Genomic DNA, 19152 nt, shown 5'->3' with positions numbered 1-19152 from the left:
GAATATATCAGAAAATTCCACTGTGAAAAAGAAGTTTAATGTTTATATTGTTGCTATCCTCAAGGTAGCAGATGCAAGATGATGATGAAGATGATGGTGATTTCTCTATTCATTGCTCTCTTCTACGTACTTGTGATGATTAATTTAACTGTCATTTTGACACAACCCAGGTCACCTGGAAAGGGAAAGTGAATGAGGGATTGTCTAGATCAGGTTGGTCCATGGGCATGTCTGTGGGGGATTGTCTTGATTGTTTAACTCATGTGGGAGGATGCAGCCCCATCCTCTCATTCAGGGGCCTGGATTTATCAGAGTAAAGAAAAATAGCCTGTACTAAGCACATATGTATTTATTTCTCTCTCCTTCTAACTGGTAAGGTGATGTGGTTAGTGATTCAAGCTCCTACATCTCTCACTTTTCCATAGTCACAGACTACAACCTGCAGTTATAAACTAAGAATATTTTCTTCCCTGAGGTGTTTTTTTTTGTCAGAATATTTTATCGCAGCAACAGAAATAAGAACAGTACAATACCTCTCCACTTCTATTCTTCACTGAAATGCTACAGTGTATCCATGTTTTACAGGTAAGGAAACAAAGATATGGAGACATTGAGTAGCCTGAGGAAGAACCTATAGTGAACTCAACACGTAGTCTGGCTCTGGTAGGTAACTGAGGCGTAGTTTATAGATGAACTAAAATTAACATTAATGCTTCATAAAATATTTTAATATGAGAATCTTAAAGAATCAATATGGATGATGGATGACAGATTGAGACAACACTTACTTATATTAAGAAGATAAAGAGCCAGAGAGGCTCCGAGTACACCTTGGCTGTGTTGGAGAAAGGCTGTTCATTGTAGGGTCAGGCGTTCAGAAATGATGTCTGAGTTTGAAAGTCAATTGCACCCCTGAAATATGAAGTGGAAAGTCTACCTAATTAAATGCTCAGAAAATAGAAGCAAACAAATACGTGCTAACTATATTATGTAAATTTGGAATATGGGAGCAGGTGACAGTGTCTTGTGGCATGTAACCAAGTACTGTTGTGGCTACCCTGGGAAAAGAAAGAAGTGACAAAAATAAGCCATGATGATACTTGCTGGGATTTGACATGGATCTCAAGGGTCCACTGTGGACTCTTAAACTATGGAGCACAAACATACATACTTCAGGGAGTACCAGCCCAGGCCTAACCCAACATGTTCCCCCATCAAACCAGCAAGACTACCCCTGCAGTAGAAACAGCTAAAAAAAACAAGCAGCTGGGCGCGTTGGTGGTGCACACCTTTAATCCCAGCACTCAGGAGGCAGAGGCAGGTGGGTCTCTGTGTGTTCAAGGCCAGCCTGGTCTACAGAGAAAGTTCCGGGACAGCCTCCAAAGCAACACAGAGAAACCCTGTCTCGAAAAAAAAAAAAACCAGTACTGCAGAGGTCATTTTTTGCACAGAAAACAAATGACTGAACAAATGTGTCTGTTTTCAAGATAAATCTGCACTTTCTAGCCCCTTGAAGTCTGATGAGAAAGTCTGTGCAGGAATAGTTGCTGATTTACATTTGGAACTCCTAGTCAATTGGGGTCTCCCAGAGAACACTTCTGCAGACTTTCTTCCTTTACACTTGCTTCTTTCTAGGATCATTTCTTTCCCAAACAGATTTTTTATGTACACTCTATTGCCAGCGATTTCAGATTTTACTACAAGGCATCCTTGATCTTTGGTGTCCAGAGCTTCCTTTAGTAGGAAAAGCTTTTCTCCCCATAGCGTTCTCTCCATGTATTCACTCCCTTTGAAGTAGATCCAGCAATATCAAACAACCTTGGTTTGCAAAAGCTACAATCAGTCTTGAACAAACAGAGCCTCTTGTCTTGAAAGGACCTGAAGCTAAGTCAAGGTTGGGGTAGCTGTGTGTTGGATGGTGGCACAGGCTGGTGAACCAGCATTCTGTAACTCTGCCTTCTTAGAAGTTACAGGTGTCAAGGGTGGGCACAGGGAGTTGGAGAGGGCAGGAAGAGGCAGGGGATCATGGGACAGAGAGAATCAATTAGCAGAAGCTCAGAGGACTTCATGGAAGAAATTCTGGTGAATTGAGCAGAGGATATTAGTGACACAGAAGAGAAGCATATGAGAAGGCAGCAGAGAATGTAAATGCAATGCATTCTTGGGCAAGTGCAGCACTTCTAATACTTGCTGCAAACAGTAATTTTAGCAAAGCACTAAACACGGGACTGGAGGGATGTCTCAGCAGTTAAGCGTGCTTGCTGCTCTTGCAGAAGACCTGGGTGCAGTTCCCAGCACCCCGCAACCAGGTGTGATTTCAGTTCCAGAGGATCCAACCCATTCTTCTGGTCTTCATGGGTCCCAAGCACACACATGGCATGCCTGTGTTCATGAAAGCAAACACATAAACTAAAAATAAATGTTTAAAATTAAATTCAATGTATCACTTACTTTGTTTTCTGCATGCTCACACAGTAATACATTTGTTTTGCAGATAAGTTTATAAGCCAGGATATTCCATTATTGAAAAACCAGAAAATTTATTATTTTCTCCAGGAGAAAGCATAATATAAATATTAACCCTGCCCTATTATGATTTCTTCATTGCTCTCATAGATGAAATTGCAGATTCATGACATCATTCATGATCTTTCTTGCAGCCTCCATCTTCCTTGTTCCTTTTTTGTTAGCAAACCATTCCTCACTCCAGGGTCCAGCTTAATTCCCTTATTGAGCATTCGTGTATATTGTGTACACTGGTGGAATGATTAAAAGGTGCACAGAAATGTCACATGGACAGGGTTGAGAGTCCAGTGACACCACACACCAAACTTCAGTCATAGAACAATTGCTGAGGTCTTGCAACTTGGTTTCTTGGTCTCTGGAAAAGCATCATGGCTCATGGCTCACTTCCTATAAGGAAGCAGGTGATCAAGAAAATGCTGCTGTTCTGGTTGTGACTTCTTCATATTTGGGATTTATCAAGCACCTGTTCATACTGCTCCACATTGTACTCTGGGTTCTGATTTTCCCAAGAGTCTGATTTTTCTCCCAAAAAGTCTTTGTTGGTAAGCACGGCACTTGTGCTGTAGATATCACCATGCCAACCTTAGATATCCCTGCGATGCTGACTTCTAGCTACATGTCTTTTACTTTGAGGGTCTTGAAACATGATCCAGTGGGTGAGAGCACTTGCACTGTGACCATGGGGACCTCAGTTTTGGTACTCCACAAGCATAGAAAAATCTTGCATAACTAAGAGTCCTTTTGACATCAAAACTGTTAGCTAGTTAGGCCAACCAAAATGGACAGCTCTTGGGTCAGTAACAGATACTGACTACAGTTGTTTGAAAGAAAATGGCCCCCAGAGGGAGTGCTAGAAAGTGTGGCCTTGCTGGGCTCGTGTGGCCTTATCGGAGGAACTGTGTCACTGTGAAAGTGGACTTTGCAGTCTTTTGCTTAAACTTCACTCAGTGACACAGTCGACTTCCTGCTGCCTACTAGATGCAGGACTCTTCGCTACTCCTTCAGCATGTCTGACTGCATGCCATCCTGATGATAATGGCTGAACCTCTGAAAGTGTAAGTGAACTCCCTCAAATAAATGTTTTCCTAATAAGAGTTGCTGTAGTCATACTGTCTCTTCAAAGCCATAGAAACCCTCACTAAGATAGTGTATCACACTAATAAGGCAAAGAATAGTAAAGGAAGACACTAACCATCATCCTGTCATTTGTATGCATACCCACACACTGGTGTGCATGCAACACATACATGTGCTCAAACACGCGCACACACACACACACATGCAACACACACATTTGCACCCCCACACAAAAACATTAACACAGAGACACACATGCCATATACACGTATGCACACATGTAGCAACACACAGCATATACACATGCACCCATGAATGCATACACACACATGCATACACATGCACCTCATACATGTGTACATGTCATGTGTGCACAAGCACCACACACACGCAAACACATGTACACAAATGCATATATGTGTTTACATACACACATACACCCATGCATACACTCACCAGCACACAGGAATACACATGCTGCACACAAACACACAACAGATATGTGCACAAATATACACTGCACGTACACACAAATACATCACAAACATACACACATGAGCACACATTGGCATGCATGCACAGCTTTTCTACTCTCCTCCCATCGTCATGGTTAGTTCTCTGTCCAAAACCACCTAGAATTTTCCCCCTAGACTTTGCATCTCCTAACCACCTACAAGTCGCCTTTCAGATTTCTTCCTCTTCTGACCTCTGATAACACTGCTAACTACTCTTTGAAAGCTCACTCTTTGCCAGCCTGGTCTACAGAGTGAGTGCCAGGACAGCCTCCAAAACAATACAGAGAAACCCTGTCTCAGGGGGGAAAAAAAGGAGGATGTGGTGCAGAGTAGGGGAAAAATGGCAGCAGAAGTAACCACGAGCATGCCAGCAGGAGAATGTCCATAAAGCAGAGGAAGGGGAACACTGGTACCCAATTGGTTTTTTCTTTTTTTCCCCTTTTGCTCCATTTATGCAGTGTTAGATGCCAGCCCATAAAATAGTGTCACTCACATTCACAGTGGGTCTTTGCCCCTTAGTTGAAGCTCTCTGGAAATGTCCTCACAGATGGTGGTGGCTTGAAAAGCGAATGGTCCCCACCATCAGGGAGTGTGCCTTCATTGAAATAGGTGCAGCCTTGTTGTGTGTCACTGTTGAAGGAGGTGCAGCCTTGGTGGAAGAAGCCTGTCACTGTGGGAGTGGGCTTTGAGGTCTCCTGTGCTCAAACTAGGCTCAAGGTGACCGAGCCACTTCTGCTGCCTGTAAATCAAGATGTAGAATGGTCAATTGCTTACCCAGCACATACATCCCTTCAAGCCACTGTGCCACCCACTGTGATGACAACGGAGTAAATCTCTGAACTGTAAGCCACCAACAGAAAGTTTTCCTATTGTAAAGAGAAGCTTTTTCTTTGCTAGCCGCTTTGGTATATCCCCTGCCAGCTGCCTGGGTTCTGCCGCTTTGTAGTCCCCAAATAATCACACAAGACGCTGTATTAATTATGAAGCTGTTGGCCTTGCTTGTCTCTTACTGGCTAGCTCTGACTTAAGTAATTACCCCATAATTGTTAATCTAAGTATGTTTCTTACTGGAGAATAGTTCTGGCCTTCCTACCCGCATCGCGTTACATGTTGACTCTCTTGTGTTTCTCCTTCCCAGAATCCTCCTGGACTCCTAGCCCCACCTATCTAGATTCCTATTGGCCAGACAATCTTTATTGACAAATGCACAGGACTTCCCCAACAACTCTTCTTTTCTGTTTAAACAAAAAGAAAGGTCTTAACTTTAACAGTCAAATTGTATATAACAGAACAGTTATCAAGTAAGAACATAGTTACAATATTTTAGCAAGATTTAAAGAAAATATCATCCATCTCATCCTTGTGAGTCCAAAGTTCTATATGTAGTTTATCTCTTATCATAACTAAGGAAAACTATAACTGTCTTCAACTCCATCAAAGACCACAGAAGGATAATATATAAACACTAAGATTGACAGAGGTATCTGTCTGGACAGTCACCCGAAGTTCCTCTGTAACGTTGGGGCATCCATCTTCAGCCCATAGGCCACAATGTGTCTGGAACACTTCTCAGCAAAGCAGGAAATTTCAAACTGTCCATCTGCATTGGCAGTCTGTCAGTCATTTTTCTGTGTCCTGCAGAATGTCCCGTAGACTCTTCCATGAAGCAGGAACCCTGTAAGACTGAGTTCAGTAGTCACTTTCCTGTGGGTCCTGCATGTCCAGTTTATACAGCAACAGTCAGTCTAGGCAAGAGCAGTTTTTTGCCCAAATAGCTAAACTTGCCATGTTGAAAGCAAACTCCATAATAAGTTTCTTCGATGCCCATCTTCCTCTCATACATAATTGGTGCTGCCCGGAGCAGACATTTCTCATTGTCAAGAAAAACCCTAAACCATTTTAAATGCCATTTTCTGAAGGTCTTTGAGAGGTTTGAAGACTGTTTATCTATCTCAAATATATTTCTGTATATCTAGAAAATCTAACTTACCTAAGTATAAATTCTGACTATTATAAGTAACTATCTATAGTCTGTATTCAATTATGCATTATGTTTTAAAAGATCAGTATAAGCACAATACTTAATCAAGAGGAGAAATATACACATCACAAAATTGACCTTGAATTTGTATCAATAAATGAAAAACAATACCCATACCCTAATTTCCCTTTTTACCATTAAAAAGAGATTGATTGTGATCATTAACCAATTATAAACAATCCCATTTAAGTGAAACCAAAGATTTATAAACAAGATGGGAATTAGGACGTCGCTCATTCCAAACTGCTTCCTGCTGGAAGGGGGCACTGTTCATACCATGGGGATCATGACAAAACTCAGAAACCTGTATCAGTCCTTATTTTCGTGGTCTGTAAAGCTCCATCATCTTAGCTGTTTCAGTTTTTGGAACACCTGGTCCACTGCTTCCGGGGGTCTTGGTTCGTGAAACCACAGAAGCCTGGAAGGAATCTTTAGCTTTTCATTTTCTGTAGAAACATAAATAAAAACTCCTTTTCCGAGTAACATATCCTTATGCTTAAAATTTGAAGTCAAGGTATTTTCAAAAGATATAAGTTGAATTAATTCAGCAGCATTTATAATCAAGTGTACTTTAGTAGCAGTTCCTTCCTGAGCAAGCAAAAAACTGAAAAACACAATAGCATACAGTATCCAGACTCTCTGTGTATTTTCCATCTTTACGTGGCTTATTTATTTATGTATTATTACTTTATTTATTTTACTTTTATTTATTTTTCTCTGAGACAGGGTTTCTCTTTGGAAATCCACCTGCCTCTGCCTCTGAGGTAAATCTTACCGGCGTGTGCCACCACAATGCTGGCTTTTCTATTTATTTACCACTTTGTCGTTTCATTTTCTCTCTCAATCTCATGTATATTTTTAAACACACTGTAAACCTTTAGATATTTTCTTCATCCAAGTCTGACTTTACTGTAAATCTTTATGTTTTTCTGGCCACGTGTCTTATCTGTAAAACCGCGGCTATTTTAAACTGCCGGTTTTCAAGATGGCGGACGTAAGCGTGATTCCAGCTTACTGCCTCAGTCCATGCTGACATCCAGCAAAAGCTGCCACTTCCAGCTTTACGTACACACCTTTTAATCATTAGCAGAGTCTCTTAAAACAACCTTGCTTTTTTTTTTTTCTTTTTATGCCGAGTCAGGAAGACTCCGGTAAGCCAGCCACGTGAATCTCCGCTTGTCGATAGCAAAACAGAGCCCACCTGAGAAAATGCTGCTACCAAAATCTGTGCTTCTCTCTGTTCTTCTGTTTCTAAAATTCCTTTAAAGCTTTTGTTGTTTTGCGTGGAAATTCAGTCCCACTCCTGACAACCATTCTGTAAAGAGAAGCTTTTTCTTTGCTAGCCGCTTTGGTACATCCCCTGCCAGCCGCCTGGGTTCTGCCGCTTTGTAGTCCCCAAATAATCACACAAGACGCTGTATTAATTATGAAGCTGTTGGCCTTGCTTGTCTCTTACTGGCTAGCTCTGACTTAAGTAATTACCCCATAATTGTTAATCTAAGTATGTTTCATACTGGAGAATAGTTCTGGCCTTCCTACCCGCATCGCGTTACATGTTGACTCTCTTGTGTTTCTCCTTCCCAGAATCCTCCTGGACTCCTAGCCCCACCTATCTAGATTCCTATTGGCCAGACAGTCTTTATTGACAAATGCACAGGACTTCCCCAACATCCTATACAAGAGTTGCCTTGGACATGGAGTCTCTTCACAGCAATAGGTACCCTAACTATAACTCAGATACACTGAGAGCATCTAGGGGATTTTAAAAACAGTCATGTTGTCAATGCAGAGAATCTATCATCTGAGTGCCATCAGTGCCCTTTGAGTTACCTTACTGAAATCTGGATTTATGTATAATCATGTTTACTAAGAGTGTATCATGGATTGTTTTTTGCAAGGCAAAATTTTTCTGTGTCAAAAATGTCAAAAAAAATAACATTTTTAAGCTAAGAAGGCCAGACAGACCTTGGTCATAATGCATATTGACCAGAGTTTATCAAGTAATTATTGTCAAGCTCATGTGGAAATGTATGTAAGGCAGAATAGTTAGTATCATTTAACCAAAGAAAGAAAAATGAAGCATTTAAGGATAAGAATAGTGAGAAATTGAAACTATGTCATTCTTTCTAAGCTGAACATTGCTTGATTCTTTGTTCATACGGTTACGACTTTTAATTTTCTGGATTGCAGGGGCACTAATCTAAGAAAGAAATCACCATAAATAATATATTTTGAAGTGGTCCTTCTTTCATTCAGACTCATAAAGAAAGATGGGGAAATTGGGGCTTTTCGTTTTAATGCTATTAACTTCAAAGTTGTGCATTGAAAATTAAACTCAAGAAAGTCACCTTGAGTGCACATTTATGCTGTGCCATGTGCCCTGTAAATTTCTCCGCCTTTTAGGTAAGCAACAGTGTTCTCTTCTTATTAGAGAGATGGGAGGGCATTTTTCCCAAGGCCACACCACTCATGAGCAGAAAACCACCAATGAGATTCAAACTTGGCCCTGGATGACCCTAAAGCCTGCAGTTTTGGTTGTAGTTTCTAAAGAGTGTATGGATGACTAAGTTAAAACCATGTATTTCTAGAGTTTATGTTACTGTAGTCAGACCAATAAATGCTTACAAGCTTTTGTGACCAATTTGTTTCCCTAAGCAGATTAAATATGTTGACTGCCAATACTACTTACACTATTCATTACCCAGAATAGATTAACCAATTACAGCTAACTTATAACTAATTTAAACAATTAATACACTTTATTGGATTGCATTGAAAGGGTTTCTCTCTTGTAGGAGATGATGTAAAGGTTAACTTTAGGCTGCTTCAAGTCTAATTATAATAAATTATAAGAAATACAGGGTTAGTCAGATACCTAATGAGGAGTTCCCAGTACTTCGACTAGGGCATCAACCTACCAGGTCCTAACATATATCCAATGTCTATACACAAAGCAGGGAAATACAAAGGAGCATTGTTGGAAGTCAAGAGTTGTTAGTAGCTACACAAAGACACTAATGCCTTCTCACCAGAGTGGCTCCATCAATTATACTTCCTCTATATAGTGGGATATTTTGCAGCCATCACACACTGAGATAGCTCAGTGGTTAAGAACATGGTCTGTTCTTCTAGAGGAGGTTAAATTCCTAGCAACCACATAGTGCTTAACAACTGTTTGTGACTCCAGTCCTAGGGGATGCAATATGCTTTTCTGGCCTCCTCAGGCATTGTGTGTGCATGGTACACAGACATACTTGCAGGTAAAACACCCATACACATAAGTTTCAAAAATAAATAAAATCTCAAAAATACTATAAACATTTGCTTGCATGTGTGCATATGAATGTACATGTGTGGAGAACAGAGAAGACTTGTATCCATTTCTCTTCTTCCATTATGTGAGTTCATAGAATTGAATGCCAATGTATTTGGCAGCAAGTGCTTTAATTACTGAGCTTTCTCGCAGGCTCTGAGATCTATAATTTTTGCCTCCTTGCCTGGCTCCTACATTTCCCCCAAAGAGGAGACTTTGCTTTTCTTTCTAGTCTTCTCCAACCCCAGAGAGACCCCATCTAAACTCACGGCATTTAGCACCATCAAACACTTAAAAATCTTCTAATGGCTATCTCTGGTTTCTCTTTCCCTCTGCACTTGCCTATTCAACAGTTGGCTTGATTGACATTTTTACTCAAAATTTGAGAAATACTGCACACTGGTCCACTTTTGAGTTGTTGATTTTAGCACCTTCCTACCTCCCTTCCACTTCCCAATCAGTTTCTTCTTAAGCCTTCTAATGTCTTCCAGCCAGGTCTCCCATCACTTAGTTTTTAAGCACATGGACTCAACTATTTTATAGTATCTTTTAAAATTATGATGCAGTTGTATCATTTCTTCCCTTCCTTGCTTCCTTGTAGACCTCCCACACATTCTCACGTTTTTGTTCCCTCCTTATATTCCACGTGGAATCCTTTAGGAAATACTATCTCTCAGCCCTGATAATGTAAGTAGAAACTGACCTTCCAAGCCCTGAGCTGTTCATGCTATTGTCTAACCTGAACTGCTATCTCTTGTCTATATACTTTTCTGAGACTGCTCTTGTGCTTGTCCATTCCAGCCCATGCCCTGCTCCCCCCCCCCCCGCATTCTGTTCTCAACAGGGAAAAGCAAACATTTGCTGCCTTCTGTCTCATCAGATCAAATCCCACATTATGCTGGGAGACCATAACATTCTAGGTGAGCATGCGCGTGCGCGAGCACACACACACACACACACACACACACACACACCATATAAGTCTGTTCTTATATCTTTTCTGTCTCTCTAGCTACTTTTACTAAAAATAACTCTGGCCTTCCTAACCCTGTTCATAGTCTTTTACAGCAAGCCTTAGTCTCTGCATCTAAAAACAGTGATGAAAATTATATGAAATGCTTTCTTCCTCAAGTTTCTAAATTACTTTAATCTACAAATAATGAAAGCTAGGGAATCTCAAAGCTAGCAGTGGGACAATATTACAAGCTCTAACCAATGACAAAGAAGAGTCAGAATTTGTGTACTTCATCATTGAGACTGAAAATAAAAATTAGATGCAGGGAGTTATAGTTACAAGGAGAACCACAAAGTTAACAATGGTCTATGAGAGTATCATTTAACCACTTAAATATGCTCATGACTCCAGAAGATAATGACTGACATCAGGGTGCGGTCTTTTTAGATATCAAGGAATAAACCAGAGATACTTGGAGTGCAGCTATTCTGATAGATGGGTAAGGTTAGAAAAACACTTGTATCAGTAGCAAAGTAAAATAAGAAGCATCAGAGTAGAACAGAACAGGATGCAGGGTCCAAAGTCCTTGACTGATGGACCAGTATCAATCAGCAAACCACTCCTCCCAGTGGGAAGGAGTCTCAGAAGTTCAGCAAATGACATCAAGTTGACAAACTGGATTGAATGGAATTAAAAAACAAAGACAGCAATTGAATAAAGTGAGATTTCACACAGCAGGAGACAATCTCTTCCTGTACACATCTGACAGAGGGTTAACATCTCAAATACATAAAGAACTCAAAAACTAAACATCCAATCTGTAAGTGTAAGGAATGCACAGCTCTCAAATGGTGAGATAAACATGGTGAATAAGTATATGAAAAAATACTCAACATTCTTAGCCATCAGGGAATCCCAAATTCAACTACAGTGAGACTTCATCTCACTCCATCATCAAACAGCCCTCATTAAGAGAATAACTATGGGGGCTAGATAGATTTCTCAGTTAAGAGGATGGGCTGCTCCTGCACTCTTGCATAGGACATGAGTTCACTTCTCAGCACCTACAGGGTAGCTCACAACCACCATAACTCCATTTCCAGGGAATCTGAGGCTGGCTTCTGACCTCCGTGGGCACTTCATACAAGAGATGTATATACATACATGCAGGCAAGAGACACATACACCTGATACAAAATAAATTAATCTAGTTTAAAACCATTTCACAGGAAAAAATTCTGACAAGGATGTGGAGAGAAGGGAGCTCTTATACTTCTGGTAGAAATACAAAGTGGTGTAACCACCATAGAAGTCAGCGTGGAGATTGTTCACAAACTAAAAGTGGAATTATGGTATAGACCAGGTCTCACAACTTCTTGGTGTATTTCTAAAACACTGGAATTGAACACACCACAGAGATACATGCATATCTATGTTCACTGCTGCATTATTCAGGGTAATCAAGTTATGTAGCCATCATGGGTATCTATCTATCAACAGATGAATATATACAGAAAACGTAGTCTATATGCACAATGAAGCTTTGTTTTTCCACAGTGAAAAATAAAATTATGCCATTTTCTGGAAACTTGATTCCACTGAAGATATCTCATTAAGTGATATAAACCAGACACAGGAAGATAAATAATTCATGTTTCCTTTATCTATGGGTCATGGAATTTTCTATAGCTAAGTAATAGCATATGTAGATACAGATGGTATAGACATGGGTATAGATGTGTGAATGAGAATAAATCAGAAGAGCCTGGGAGAAGAAAGAAGATTAACAAGAGGTCTAAGGATGACTGGACACTAAGGGAAGAAAATGGAACCATGTGAATATGGTTAAAAGATATCATAATTTGAAGGTGAGTGGGGCCTTGATCTGATCCCCAACTCCATACATCTCCTGGCTCTGTCTCTCTGGGTGTTTTCTGCACCTAGAGAGGACCTGCCCCACCTGGAAGGATCACCCTGAGTCTGCCCACACCTCAGTCTTCAGTGCCTTCCGGTCCTTTCCCTGTGCTTAAGTCTTCAGTCCCTTCTGGTCCTTGCCCAGTGCTTATGGAGAGGAAGAGGCAACACAAGCTCCCACTGAAAAAAAGATGGGAAGAAGGTAATATAAAAACACAGCCAATAACAGAAGAACCAATATGACATCACCAGAGTCTAGAAACTCTACACAAGCAAGACCGGAACATACGAACACAGATGAAACAGAAAAGAATGGCTTTCAAAACAACCTCCTTAAAGTGATAGAGGCCCTCAAAGAGGATATGAGAAAATCCCTTAAGGATAGGGAAGAAAACACAAACAAAAAATGCAAGAAATCAACAAATCTCTTAAAGAAAACAAGGAAAGCAAGAAAGAAAAAACAAACAAAAAAACCAAAACCAAAACCAACAACAACAACAAAAAAACAATCAAACAGATGAAGGAAACAATTCAAGAAATGAAAGCCGAAAAGGAGACAATAAGAAAAACACAAACTGAGGTAATTCTGGAAATAGAAAGGCTGAATAAATAATCAGGAACTACAGATGCAAGCATAACTAACAGAATACAAGAGATGGAAGACAGAATCTCATACACTGAAGATAAACGAGAGGAAATAGATTCATCAACAAAAGAAAGTCTTAAGTCCAACAAATCCTTAATACAAAATATCCAGGAAATGTGGGACACCATGAAAAGACCAAAACTAAGAATAATAGGTATAGAAAAAGGCAAAGAAGCCCAGCTCAATGGTGCAGAAAACATATTCAACAAAACCATAGAAGAAAACTTTCCCAACCTGAAGAAGGAGATGCCTATGAAACTACAAGAAGCTTACCTAACACCAAATAGACTGGACCAAAAAAAAGTCCCCTTCTCCACATAATAATCAAAACACCAAACATACAGAATAAAGAATGAATATTAAAAGCAGCAAAGGAAAAAGGCCAAGTAACTTATAAAGGCAAACCTATCAGAATTACACCCGACTTCTCCATGGAAACTATGGAATCCAGAAGGTCCTGGATAGATGTTCTACAAACACTAAGAGACCACAGATTCCAGCCCAGACTACTATTCCCAGCAAAACTCTCAATCACTATAGATGGAGAAAAGAAGATATTCCACGACAAAATCAGATTTATGTAATACATATCCACAAATCCAGCCCTATAGAAAGTTCTAGAAGGAAAACTCCTAACCAAGGAAGTTAACTACACTCAAAATAACATGGGCAATAGATAATCTAACTTTACCAGAAGTCAGAAATAGGAGAAAAGCTCACACACAAAACCACCACCACAGACAGATCCAAAGCAAACAAGAACCAACAATCAATGGTCATTAATATCCCTGAGTATCAACAGTCTTAACTCACCTATAAAAAGACACAGGCTAACAGAATGGATACGAAGACAGAATCCATCCTTCTGCTGCATACATGAAACACACCTCAATTTCAAAGACAGATGCTACCTCAAGGTTAAGGGTTGGGAAAAGACAAGGATGTCCACTCTCTCCATATCTCTTCAATATTGACTTGAGATTCTAGGTGGAACAATAAGACAACCAAAGGAGATCGAGGGGTTACAAATTGGAAAGGAAGAAGTCAAACTTTCACTATTTGCAGACGATATGATAGTCTATGTAAGCAATCCAAAGAATTCTACCAGAAAACTCCTACAGCTGATAAACACCTTCAGCAAAGTGGCAGGATACAAAATTAACTCAAAAAAATCAGTAGCCCTACTATATATAGACAATAAAGGGGATAAGAAAGAAATCAGAGAAACATCACCCTTTACAATAGCCACTAACACCATAAAATATCTTGGGGTAACTCTAACCAAACAGGTGAAAGACCTGTATAACAAGAACTTTGAGTCTTTAAAGAAAGAAATTAAAGAAGATACCAGAAAATGGAAAGATCTCCCATGCTCTTGGATAGGTAGGATCAACATAGTAAAAATGGCAATCTTACCAAAAGCAATCTACAGATTCAATACAATCCCTATCAAAATACCAGCACAATTTTTCACCGACCTCGAAAGGACAATCCTCAACTTATATGGAAAAACAAAAGACCCAGAATAGCCAAGGCAACCCTGTACAATAAAGGAACTTCAGGAGGCATCACCATCTCTGACTTCAAGTTCTATTATAGAGCTATAGTCCTGAAAACAGCTTGGTATAGGCACAAAAACAGACAGGTAGACCAATGGAATTGAATTGAAGACCCTGATATCAACCCACACAACTTCGAACACCTGATCTTTGACAAAGAAGCTAAAACTATACAATGGAAGAAAGTAAGCATCTTCAATAAATGGTGCTGAAGTAAATGGATGCTGGCATGAAAAAGACAGCAGATAGATCCATATTTATCACCATGCACAAAACTTATGTCCAAATGGATCAAAGACCCCAACATCAATCCAGCCACATTGGATCTCTTAAAGGAGAAAGTGGGAAGTACCCTTGAAAGAATTGGTACAGGAGACCACTTCCTGAACATAACAGCAGTAGCACAGACACTGAAATGGACAATTAATTAATGGAACAATTAATAACTGAGGAGCTTCTGCAGCGCAAAGGACACAGCCAACAAGATAAAATGACAGCCCACAGAATGTGAAAAGATATTCACAAACCCCACATCTGAAAGAGGGCTGATCTCCAAAATTTACAAAGAACTCAAGAAGCAAGTCTCCAAAACACCAAAGGATCCAGTTAAAAAGTGGGGTACAGAACTAAATAGACAATTCTCAATTCAGGGGTCCAAAATGGCCAAGAGACACCTGAGAATGTGCTCAACATACTTAGCCATTAGGGTAATGCAAATAAAAACAACTCTGAGATACCATCTCACTCCTGTCAGAATGGCTAAAATCAAAAGCACTAGTGACAGTTTATGCTGGAGAAGATGTGGAGAAAGGGGTACACTACTCCACTGCTGGTGGGAATGCCACCTTGTGCAGCCACTTTGGAGATTGGTATGGAAATTCCTCAGGAAAATGGATATCAGTCTACCACAAGATCCAGCAATTCTACTCTTAGGCATATACCCAGAAGATGTATCCTCATACAATAAGGACATCTGTTCAACTATGTTCATAGCAGCATTATTTGTAATAGCCAGAACCTGGAAGCAACCTACATGCCCCTCAACCGAAGAGTGGATAGAGAAAATGTGGTGCATTTACACAATGGAGTACTACTCAGCAGAAAAAAATGGAATATTGAAATTTGCAGGCAAATGGATGGCACTGGAAGAAATCATCCTGAGTTAGGTAACCCAGTCACAAAAAGACGAGTATGTTATGTACTCATTCATACATGGATTTTAGACACAGAGCAGGGCACTGCCAGCCCACAATCCCACCCTTCGATCCTCCCTGCACCCCAGAGAGTCTATAGATGGAGAAAAGAAGATATGGGATGAGATCTCCTAATTGGATTGGGGGTAGGGAAAGGGGAGGGCAGAAGGAGATGGGAGAAAGAGAGGAAGAACAGAGGAGGGGAGAGGAGGACATGGGAGAGCAGGAAGGTTGAGCCAGGATAAGAATAGAGGAGAAAAGCATGGGAGATGCCATAAAAGAGGGAGCCATTATAAGTAAGAGGAGAGATCTGGCACTAGTGAGATCTTCACAGATCTACAAGAATGACACCAACTGGCATTAAGGCTACCTTCAATACCCTCCCATGATAATGAGAATGATGACTACCTTATAAGCCATCCTAGAACTCTCACCTACTGGTTGAGGAGGCAGAGGTAGACACCTACAACTGTGAACCGAATTGAACTCCTGGAACCCAGTTGCAAAGAGAAGTGATGACCAAAGGAATCAAGATCAGGCTAGTAAAACCCACAGAAACAGCTGACCTAAACAAGGGGGAACACATGGACCCCAGACTGATGACTGAGGGGCCAGCACGGGACTGATCCAGACATCCCTCTCACCAAATCTGGGTGACAGAAAGGAGGCCTTGGCAATCTGTGGAACCTTGGAGAGTAGAGCAGTATTTATTCCTGGCATGCAGATTGACTCTGGGAACCCATAGCATGTGGAGGGATTTTCTCTCAGCCTGGACACATGGGGAAGAACCTAGGCCCTTCCTGGGATGATGTGACAGACTCTGAAAATCTCTCATGGAAGCCCTTGCCCTCCCTGAAGAGCAGAGGGGGGTGAGGGGTCGGGAGGATTGGGGGGTGGGGAAGGAGGGGAGGGAGAGGGAACTGAGAGTGACATGTGTGAAAAGTTAAATAAAAAATATGAAAAAATAAAAAAGATACCATAATTTAAGGAGAGGTCTTTATAAACGCAACACTGTCTACAATGAACACACACCAAAAATAAATAAATAAATATTGTGGACATAACTGCTATACTTGAAATACAAAAGGAAATATTTATTGAAATGCTAAAAGTATACACAAAAATAGCTTTATACTTGTGCTGTTACAATGAATATAATGAAAAAATAAGCAGGAGGGAAAAAGATGGAAAATAATCAGCATGGTGAAATAATTGCAGTAAACTTATAAGATTGGAAATGACTTGTTTTCCACTTAAGTAATTGTCAAACATCCTTAGCTGTCAGAGAAATGCAAATCAAAATGACTCTTAGATACCATCTTACACCTGTCTGAATGGCTAAGATAAAAAATACTGATAACAGCTTATGTTACAGAGGATGTGGAAAAGGGGGAACACTCCCCCACTGCTGGTAGGAGTATAAGTTTGTACACCCACTTTGGAAATCAATATTGCAGTTTCTCAGAAAATTGGGAATCAATCTACCTCAAGACCCAGCAACACCACTTTTGTGCATATACCCAAAGGACACACACCACAAGGACATTTGCTCAACCATGTTCACAGCAACATTATTCATAATAGCCAGAACCTGGAAACAACCTAGATGGCCCTCAACTGAAGAATGGATAAAGATAATGTGGTACATTTACACAATAGAGTACTACTCAGCTGTAAAAAACAATGACTTCATAAAATATGCAGGCAAATGGATAAAACTGTAAAAAAATCATTAATCATTATGAGTGAGGAAACCCAGACCCAGAAAGACAAACATGATATATACTCACTCATAATTGGATATTATAAGTAAAGTATAGGATAACCAACCTACGGTCCACAAGCTAAATAACAAGGAGATTCCAAAGAGGGATACATGGATTTCCCTGGGAAGGGGAAATAGAAGAGGCTGAGCTCCAGGAGCCTTCCTGAAGAGAGGGAGGAGGATTTGTACAAGCCAGGGGGTTTATGATGGGGGAACCCACAGAAACAGCTGACCTGACCTCACGGGAGTTCATGGACTCAGGACCAACAGTTAGACAGCCCCAGTGGGAGTGTTTAACAGTTTTGTAGCTTGGTCTGTTTGTAAGGCACCTAGCAATGAGATTAGGACCTGTCCCTGTTGTGAAGCTGACTTTTGGGAACCTGTTCCAGGATTGCCTTGCCCAGCCTTGACACAAGGGGAGGACCTTGATCCTGCCTCACCTCAATGTGCTAGGCTTTGTTTCATTGGGAGGCCTGCCCCTTCCTGAATGGAGATGGAGGAGGAGTGGATGGGAAAAGAGGTATATGAGAAGGGGGTAACTGGAAGAGAGGAGGTAGGGGAAGCTAGGGTTGGTGTGTAAAATAAATGAGAAAGAAAATTATTTAATTAAAAATTTAAAATGACATGTTTTCTTCCATTTTCTAAAATTTCTGCCACACTTTGTTTGTACCTTTTGTGATGATTTGAAAGAGTATGAGCCCCATACTCTCATTTGAACAACTGGTCCCCAGTTGGTGTCTCTCTTGGCAAAGCAGTGCAGCCTTGCTAGCAGAAGTGCATCCCTAGGGGTGGGCTTTGAGACTTCGTAGCTTGGCCCTAAGTCCAGTTCACTCTCTCTGCTTCCTGCTGTGGTTGAAGATATGATCTCTCAGTTTCCTGCTACTTCCAGTTGGTGCCATGCCTCCCCACTATGGTGAACTCTCATCCTTTTAGAAATATAAGTCATGCAAGTTCTTACTTCTCTAAGTTGCCTTGGTCTTTGTATTTTATTACAGCCACGTAAAAGTGACTAATACACTTCTCATTATGAAAATAAAGTGTATCTATGCACTCAGTCTTCTAAATAACGAAACTGAGCTTTAGCTAGAAAAAAAATAACTAGTGTTCCCTTGGTTACTATATTCATACACTGCTAGCAAATTTGGAACATTGTACTATAAACAAGAACATGCTAATAAAAGATTAACTGGAAATTTCCACACATTGGTATGAGTCAATCATATAGTTAGAATAGTTGGCCACAGGAACCTAAATAGATTGTTTTGTATAGTTCATAATCTCACAGACATATTTAGGGGCATATGGTCAGTCCTGGACCTACTAGGAGTCCATTGAAAGGGCTTTAAATTCTCTCTGTGATGGCAAGATGCCATTCTAAGTTGATATTATAACACAAGTCTTACCTTTCAAGAGTACTCGACTAATTTCCCAATTTGCAACTGAATTTATACAGTAGTTACTAAGTCAGCATGCTCTACATGGCTAGGGATAGAAAGTTCAAACTTGTTGATTTAAAGAAGGTGAACAAACTTCAGGTAGTTTGCTTACAATGATGTAATGGAATGGAAAAAGAGAAAGGAGGAATGTTTTACTATTTGAGAATTTTAAGAGTACTAAATATTATAACAAGTTATTAGAAAGTCTGGTT

The 19152-nt window shown here is 40.3% G+C and overlaps 1 long non-coding RNA gene across 2 annotated transcripts; it reads right to left on the bottom strand.

Annotated features, from left to right (window-relative positions):
* Positions 1 to 12548, bottom strand: LOC121133731. 2 transcript variants are annotated; one of them, XR_005870706.1, is made up of 4 exons: positions 7674 to 7712; positions 4612 to 4857; positions 789 to 912; positions 1 to 175 (listed from the first exon to the last, which is right to left on the bottom strand). It is a non-coding gene; the product is annotated as an uncharacterized LOC121133731 (long non-coding RNA). The 2 variants fall into 2 exon arrangements; XR_005870705.1 differs by lacking the exon at positions 7674 to 7712 and adding an exon at positions 12418 to 12548 and having other exon boundaries at positions 2 to 175.
* Positions 12549 to 19152: the final 6604 nt, after the last annotated feature.

This window comes from Mesocricetus auratus, unplaced genomic scaffold (assembly GCF_017639785.1).
Source record: "Mesocricetus auratus isolate SY011 unplaced genomic scaffold, BCM_Maur_2.0 Super-Scaffold_100023, whole genome shotgun sequence".
Lineage (NCBI taxonomy): Eukaryota > Metazoa > Chordata > Mammalia > Rodentia > Cricetidae > Mesocricetus > Mesocricetus auratus.
Note: the sequence above shows the minus strand (reverse complement) of the source record. Positions and strands in the feature narration are given on the sequence as shown.